We start from the raw sequence: 8,787 nt of genomic DNA, 5'->3' as shown, positions 1-8,787 counted from the left end.
GAGGAGGGACCGTCTCTGAACCCGCCGCACATTCAGAACTGGAACTGCAGTAATGAGATTTACTTGTCAAGGATCATGGGTTGATTCATGACGTGTGCGGCGTGTCGGGAGAGTAAACACGAGCCGCGTACGTCCCCGTAGGCGCCGACGTGTGTGTGTGTGGTCACGTTCACGACACGGAGACCCCCAGGAGGCTGATGGAAACACGTTTACCACACGGAGACGCTCATCAGTGTGGACGTCTGAGCCACTTTAATAAATGTGTGACAAGACCACACAACTCAGAAAAACACACACTGAAAACACTCTGTTCCACCTTGTGATGTCATCATGTGGCGATACAGGAAGTGCTCCATGTGTTCTTAAACTCCACACTCCTTCACCAGGCCCTGACGTTTCTTTTTCTTTCCTCAGTCTCGGTGTGAGTGTGGATTTCATCACAAAAACACCAAAATGAGCGTCTGTGTTTATCGATTTTCTCTGAGGAAAACCCTGACGGCGGCTCCACGTAGATCCTGAGATTATTGAATCACGTGACGTCTGGAGGACACAGGTGTGGACAGTGTCATGACTCACACTGTGTCCCTTTGATTCTGGAGACGGAGACACAGGAAACTCTCAGTGAGAAAAGACCCTGAGGACGCAGCTTCTAAGTGACCTGTTTGACGATATGGACGAGAAGCTCCAGGGACCGTCAGGTTTTTGTCTCATTCGAGGCTGAAACGTGCAGAGTTTGTCCCACAGACCTGGACCAGACGCACAGGGGGGACTATTGACTGGACTTAAACAGAAACACAAACTCTGACGCCTGGTGTATCAAGCGCTCGTTCACTAGATGCCGATTTCTACTGAACTAAAGGTAAAAAGAGCTGTTAATTTGAAAAAAACAAACAACAAACTACCACTTGATGACATCACAAGGTGGAACAGAGCATTTTGAGCTGTGTCAAACATGTGTGAATGAAACAAAACACAACTCCAGGTCTGTTTTTGAGGAGATACACTGTGTTCTAACGTGGTTTAAAGTTCTCCAGAGTAAATTGTGAGCACTATAGGACCTTTAAAGTTGTGATTATTTTACTCAGAGTTGTGTTTTGTTTGATTCATGTTTGTGTAGTTCTGTATTCTCCTGCAGTGAAGGCCTGAGTGGGTCATAAATGTACAGTTCAAAATGCCACATATTTTTCAGTAATAAAAATACATAAATGAATCTGCTCCTTGTTAAAATGATTTGCTGCGACAAAAACACAGGATGTGTCACTTCTGCAGTTTGAAACATCAGGTCAGTGCAGGGACAGTGCAGTGCTTTAAGACTACATACATGTCATTTCCTGAACTGGCAGAAGGTTCACGCCCCTTTTTGAGTGAAAACAGAAGACACATTGAAACGAACGAGGATGTAAGTCGTTGACTTCAAACGATCGTCCATAAACTACATTTAGTGGATTTTTCTGACGTGTTCAACGACAGAAGTGACATAAGGACCAGCCGTTTGGCGTCAGACTCGAGGGGACGGTGAAAAGACCGGACCCTGACGCTAAACATGGAGGTTTTTCGTATTTTCAAGTCAAACTCCTGTTAATCCTCACGTGTTTCTCACAGAATAAACACTCAGACTTTTTACCTGTGACATTTAGTTTGTTTTGTTTTGTTTGGACTTGTTATTTTGTTGGATTTCATAGTTTCATTGTACAGTTTAGTTACGTTTTGTGCATGTCTGGGTTTTTTTTTGTTTTGTTTTGTTTTCACTGGGATTATCTGCTAACGTCAGTGAACAACAGTATTCATTTAAAGCCGCAAGTGGAGATGATGGCCCTGGTGACCTTCTCTAGTGCGGTGGGGCCATCGCTCTGTACTGGTGGCGTCCGTGGCTTGGAACTGGCAACCTCGTGGTGTAATTGACTTTTTTACACCTTTTAACCCCTACAATTATTTCCCCAAGTTTCACGCCAGTCGGACAATATTGTGTCTTTTATGTGTATTATACTGTAGGGGGCGCTGTCGTGTGGACTGACCATGGGCTTTTGTCTCAGTTCAGGCTCGTTTCACAGTTTTCTATCACTGTTCTGATTTTTGTGAGTGTTTGCCAAAATCTGAGGCTCTTCTCCCATTGGGGTGAACTTGTAGGTGGCGCCGTTGAGTCGGTGGACACGGGACAGTGTCATGATGTGAATTTTATCACATTTTTCGCCAAACCGATCGATCCTATACCTGGTTTGGAGACTTTTCATCGAGGTCCAGGGGGTGAAATAACAACAGTTTTAATTTAAGAAACACATGATCACAGATTTACATCATTTAGTCGTTTTAATTAGTGATAAAATGAGACATGAGGGACGTTTGTGCTAATCCAGTTTTTTTGTCCTTTGGCAAATTTCATACGACAGAAAGAGCGGCTGTTTCCTCATGGTTCTCACGCCTCAGTGTGTCTGTTTGTTGAAGACTTTTATACTCCAAAAAAACCACAACACGTCGTCTTTAAACAGGAGCCAGGACGTGTCCAGGGTCAGTACTGGACGTATCAGAGGCTGTGGAAAGTCCTTTTTTTTTGGAAAAGGACCCACTGGAACAGCTGTCCCCTCGTAATGAGTTTGGACGTGACGTCTGGGAGTTCGCCCGACTCAGACTGAGAACGAGCCAGTGGGACAAAGAGCCAAAAAAAAAAAAAACACAAAACAGTAAAGTTTGGTCCATTTGTCCACATGAGACGTACGGTTTATTGTGTCTGAGGAGTGGGACGCTGTGGGACAGAGGGACGAGCTGTGGGACAGAGGGACGAGCTGCGGGACAGAGGGACGAGCTGAGGGACAGAGGGACGAGCTGAGGGACAGAGGGACGAGCTGAGGGACAGAGGGACGAGCTGAGGGACAGAGGGACGAGCTGTGGGACAGAGGGGACAAACTGAGGGACAGAGGGACGAGCTGAGGGACAGAGGGGACAAACTGAGGGACAGGCTTATTCTTTCCTCAAAAAAACTCAACTAATACTACAACTACTGCAACTATTATTACTACTACTACAAAAACTACTATTATATAACTAATACATATACATATCATATTTATTTGTCTGTTTTTATATTTATTTGTTTGATATTTGTCGTCTCGGGGCCTGTTTTAGTTCATTAGCTCAAAAAGTCCTGTTCTCCTTTAAATTTCCAGAGTGTAGTGATTTTTCCTGCGTCTGTTGGGTGTTTCCTCTTGAGGACGTCGTTTCCTCGTCCGTGATGTGATATTGACTCGTGGCTCCGGTTCTGGCCCCGTCTCCTCTGACTGACAGACGCCTCCATCACACGGGGCCCGCGGCGGAACCGAGACGTTTACTCCAGACGAGAAGCGAAATCAATCAGGATGTGTAAAACACGCCGCCACGTGACGGTCACACGCTGCACTTTTATGACGCTGTAATTTAAGACTGGACTGGGACGTCTCAGGGGCCCACAGGAGGAGCGGGAGGAGGTGTCTAGGGTGAGGGAAGTCTGGGAGTCCCTGACAGTGTGAGTGAACTTCAATTATGTCACGGCTTCACTTTAAAGCTCCAGTATCACACAAAACTGACTCCTGTAGCTTTAAATCATGTTCTAGTCCTGTTTCCTCCTCAAAAACAGACCTGGAGTTGTGTTTTGTTTCATTTATTATTTGTCTGTTTCATCTACAAAGCTCAAAACGCTCTGTTCCACCTTGTGATGTCATCAAGTGGTAGTTTTAACTCCTCCTTTTACCTTTAGTTCAGTCGAGATAAGAGACAACTCCAGGACTGAAATGATCCAAATGATTCTATAAATGAAGGTGTGTGGAGTTTAAAAACACAGTGGAGCACTTCCTGTATCACCACATGATGACATCACAAGGTGGAACAGAGCGTTTTCAGTTATAAATCTGCAGGTTTGTGTGTTAAACGTGTGAGAATGAAACAAAAAATACACAACTCCAGGTCTGTGTGTGATGAAACATGATCAGAAAATCGATGATCAGAAAACAGCACAAAGTTCAGTGCATTTTTATGTTTAATTATATTTAACTTTTGTGTCATTCTGGTCAGAAATTTGGCCTGACACGTTTTTATTTATTTTTTATTATTTTATTCGACTTATTTTTGCTGTGATTGTGGCTCTGTCTTTTTGAGAAATGTAAACTGTTTGCACTTAAGTCTTTTTTTAATGTAAATGGATGAAAATTGTGGCCTCAGTCTCACGGCATTTTTGTCTCGCGAGATTTTGAAGCGCGAGATTTTGAAACACGAGATTTTGAAGCACGAGATTTTGAAGCACGAGATTTTGAAGCACGAGATCTGGTCCCGTCTCTATTCCTAACAAACAGTTATAGAATGACTTTTACGTTTGTTATTTCTGCTGCCCATGTCCAATCAGGAAGTAAAATGATAAAAAAAGAGAAAAAGGCCAGACTTTCAGTAAAACTGTAAATATATTTATGTTCAGTTTGTTTTAGTTGAGTCAGACTTGTCACATGCACTTTGACCTTTTGTTCCAGGTGATAAACTCTTTTCTTACAGAGACATTAACCATAAACCAGCTCCACACGTCTGTAACTTCATCCGAGTCAAACAGTAAATTCTAAAATAGAAAACAGACTTTTGTTGAGCGACTTCAACCTTAAATCAAACATATTCCTCATATTCTCCGGGACACGCCTGTTCTGATGCACTTACTTCGTTTTCAGTTTTAATTTCTTTAATCGTTGACTCTCGTAGGATGTGACAGTCGCTCCAGTGTGACGTGCCTCTGTCCACAGGGGGCGCTCACAGCTCCACGCCGCTTTGCTGTGACGACGTTCACGGCGACGTCAGCTCCACAGATTTGTCACGTGGAAATCAGTCGACTCGTTTCTTTTATTAAGTCGTTTTGTTGGATTTTGTGATTTAAAATGTGTAAATTACAACAGATTGTGAAATTTCAGGTTCAACGTTTCCTTTTACTTTTAAAACTCCCAACGTCAGATAAATTTAACCTTTTAGTTGATTCTGAAACGTAAAATGCAGCATAAATAAATCATTCTTATCATTCTGATCCATGTGGAGAACACGGCTCAAGATAAAGGGACAGTCTCTTGACTTTTAATAACAACTTTTGAATAATTCAGCTGCATTTATTTGAACTTTTTTTTTTTTTTGAAGAGCCAGTTTCTTTTTGGATTTGTGCCTTTTATAGTTTAATCCATTTTCATTGTATTTAAATGAAACTCTTCAAACAGCACTGGGCTTTTGTGACACTTTTATATCAATATTAATCCAATTATGTAAAGTTAAAGTTGTTTTTTTTTGACTGGTTGAACCACAGTTTTCTTTCAGTGCGTTGTTTTCCTGATTTGTACTTTGTTTAATGTCGCTGTTGGCAAATGTCTCAGACTGTGGCTTTATTACTGTTTATGAATCTGTTCCTCTGGGGGACGATGGCGCCGTCGTTTTGGGGACTTCAGTTCATCTGCAGAAAATAAATATCTACTTGTAAATGATTATTTTTCATTTTGTATCATAAAAACAATCCTGATTTCCATAAACCACATCGCTGCAAATCATGTCAGAAAACACAATTAGTAAAGTTAGTAAAACGTGTCGAGGGAGAAGCGAAGACTCCAGCTCGAAGTTTCATGTTTTAAATATTTTTTGTGTTTTGGAAATAAGTAACGAGCGTCTAAACGTTAAAGGGCCGTTGTTTTTGATCAGTTCTAACGACGTTTCCTCGTCACAAACACCTGGAGTTGTGTTTTGTTCCATTCACAAAAAAGAGAAGAGAAGAACTCAGCCTAAATCTGCAAACACTCTGTTCCACCTTGTGATGTCATCATGTGGTGATACAGGAAGTGCTCCACTGTGTTTTTAAACTCCACACTTCTTCGTTTCTAGAATCATTTGGATCATTTCAGTCCTGGAAAATTCGCCAATCTACTACTGAACTAAAGGTAAAAGGACCTGTGACCACCTGATGACATCACAAGGTGGAACAGAGCGTTTTGAGCTTTGTAGATGTTACAGACTAATAATAAATGAAACAAAACACAACTCCAGGTCTGTTTTTGAGGAGGAAACAGGGTTAGAACATGGATTAAAGCTACAGGAGTCAGTTTTGTGGACTGTATTTTCTGGACCATAAGTGTCACTTTTTTCAGTTTGTCGTTGGTGCGACTTATACTGAGACGCGACTTATTTGTGAAATGATTCAAATCTATAATGTCACATGTTGGTTCTTGTCACAGTGACAGTCGTGCGAGGGGCTCTAGACTTGGACCAGTATCTACTCCTCCTGAACCACTCAACATTTAAAATATCAACATTACACTCATTTAAAAGACAAAGACAAACACTCAACAAAAATGACACTAAAACAAAATGTTATTCCGCTTCATTTTCCTCTGGAGTGGGTGGAGTTGTTCAGAATCGACACCGAGGATGAAGAATTCAGTGGATTTATTGATTTGGAGTGAGACTTGTTGTTTTTTTCTGCTTTATTTATCTGATTAACTGTTAATATCTTACGTTAACAAACCAGACACGTGTTCAGTTCTGTCTGTGCTTCATGGAGCTGAATAAATATAAATGTGTTACGTTAGCATTAGCATTAGCGTTAGCGTGATGTACTGATATTCAGCCTGTGGTTTCACATTTTATTATTATTATTAGAACTTGACTTTAAAGATAAAATGTCTGTTCTTGGTCTTGGATTTTGTAAAATAAATTTCCCCAAAAATGCGACTTATATGTTTTTTCTTCATTATTTTGTATTTTTTGCTGGTGCGACTTAAACTCCAGAGCGACGTACAGTCCAGAAAATACAGTATTATTGGACCTTGAAAATTCTACTCAAACTGATGTTGTGTCACATTTATATTTATTTAGCTCGTCTTAAACACTTGTGTAGTATTCCTTATCTCTCCTCTGGTATGAAATCCCAGTGGAGAGAGCAGCAGCAGAGCCCGTTCTTCCCACTCTCCTCACCCTCCCTGAAGGCAGCACTTTGCGATAGTCGCTGAAATACACAACCGTCCGTCCATTTCACGTCTTATGTCATTGTCGTTCACAAACCGGCGACGTAAAAGTCCTGACCCGTTTAGACTTGTACAGTTTATGTGCGTTTCACAGATAAAGTTTGATTTATGGAGCGTTTTCGAGCTTGTACGTTACACGTCTTTACACGATGGAAAAGGCTTTCGCTCCACTGACTTTACACGTTACTCCAGAGATGGTTACGTGACCTCCTCGTGCTCACTTCACACACTCCATAACAAATGTTGTCCTTTACTACACAATTATACTGTAAATGTCACCACGGGAAACAGAAAACAAATGGAAAGATTAAAGCTGCAAGTGGCATCGAACGGCCCTCGCGGGCCATGCTTCACACTAGGCCGGCCCCACACTCCCTGTGGGTGGCGCTGATGCGCCACTTGTCCCTTTTTGGGATGTAAACAGCGGCCAGAATGAATGAAGTGAACTCACGTGGAGAATAGAAAGGCCTACAGTTAATGATAAGATATTCCACGGCGGGAGAGCAGTGTTGGGAGATCACAGTCACATCCGTACACCAGGCGTTGTTGATGAAGAAACAGACACCTCCACCTTTCGTCTTTCCCCCGGAGAGTCCCCGTTGTCTGTCCGCGCGGAGGAGTTGGAATCCCTCCAGTTGAAGCGCACAGTCCGGGATACGCTCATTGAGCCATGTCTCCGTGAAGCATAAGACGCAAGAGGAAGAGAAGTCCTTGTTTCTCCTCATCAGCGCCAGTTCGTCCGTCTTGTTGCTGAGTGAGCGAACGTTAGACAGGAAAATTCCAGGTAGGGGCGTGCGAGCGCCGCGTCTCCGGAGGCGCACCAAGGCCCCTGCCCGCTTTCCTCGTCTTCGGCGTCTCACTCTTTTGGCCAAAGAGTGAACAAAATCTACTGCAGGAACTAAAAAGACCGGCAGTAGATCGACAGGAGTGGTAGTTCTGATGGATAAGAGCTCTTCACGGGTGTAAGAGCACGCAGACACAGGACAAACACACAAAAACAAAAAAACAAAAACAAAACAAAACAAAAACAAAAACAAAAAACGGACACGCACGAGGCCCAGCGCGTGCTCGCGGAGCAGATTCTGGATGTGGAGCGAACCTTCCCGGACTCTGTACTCATCATCCTGGGGGATTTTAATAAAGGAAATCTGAGCCAGGAACTGCCCAAATATAAACAGTTTATTAATTGCCCGACGAGAGAGCAGAAGACGCTGGATCACTGTTACACAACGGTCAGTGGAGCCTACAGAGCCTACAGAGCCTACAGGGCCGTGCCCCGCGCTGCTCTAGGATACTCTGATCACGTCATGGTTCACCTCATCCCTGCTGACAAACAACGGCTGAAACTCTCCAAACCTGCTGTGAGGACTTCTAAGAAGTGGAGCAGTGAGGCTGTGGAGGAGCTTCACACGTGTTTGGACACTACAGACTGGGATGTGTTTAAGGCCACAGACAGTTTGGATGAGTACACAGACACTGTGACGTCATACATTCAGTTCTGTGAGGACAGCATCATTCCATCATGCACCAGGGCGACTTTTAACAACGACAAACCCTGGTTCACACCCAGACTTAGACATTTGAGGAGGGAAAAGGAGATGGCTTTCAGGGCAGGAGATCGTGAGGGCTACAGGCGTTGCAAGTATGCGTTTAGCAAAGAGGTGGAAAAGGCTAAAGCGAAATACAATACACGTCTGGAGCAGCAATTCTCCACCAACGACTCTGCTTCTGTCTGGAGAGGGCTTAGGCAAATCACCAACTACAGGCCCAAAGCCCCTCCCGCCGT

The sequence above is a fragment of the Periophthalmus magnuspinnatus genome, chromosome 9 (genome assembly GCF_009829125.3).
Source record: "Periophthalmus magnuspinnatus isolate fPerMag1 chromosome 9, fPerMag1.2.pri, whole genome shotgun sequence".
NCBI lineage: Eukaryota > Metazoa > Chordata > Actinopteri > Gobiiformes > Gobiidae > Periophthalmus > Periophthalmus magnuspinnatus.
The sequence above is the reverse complement of the archived record's forward strand: the minus strand, read 5'-3'. Positions refer to the sequence as shown.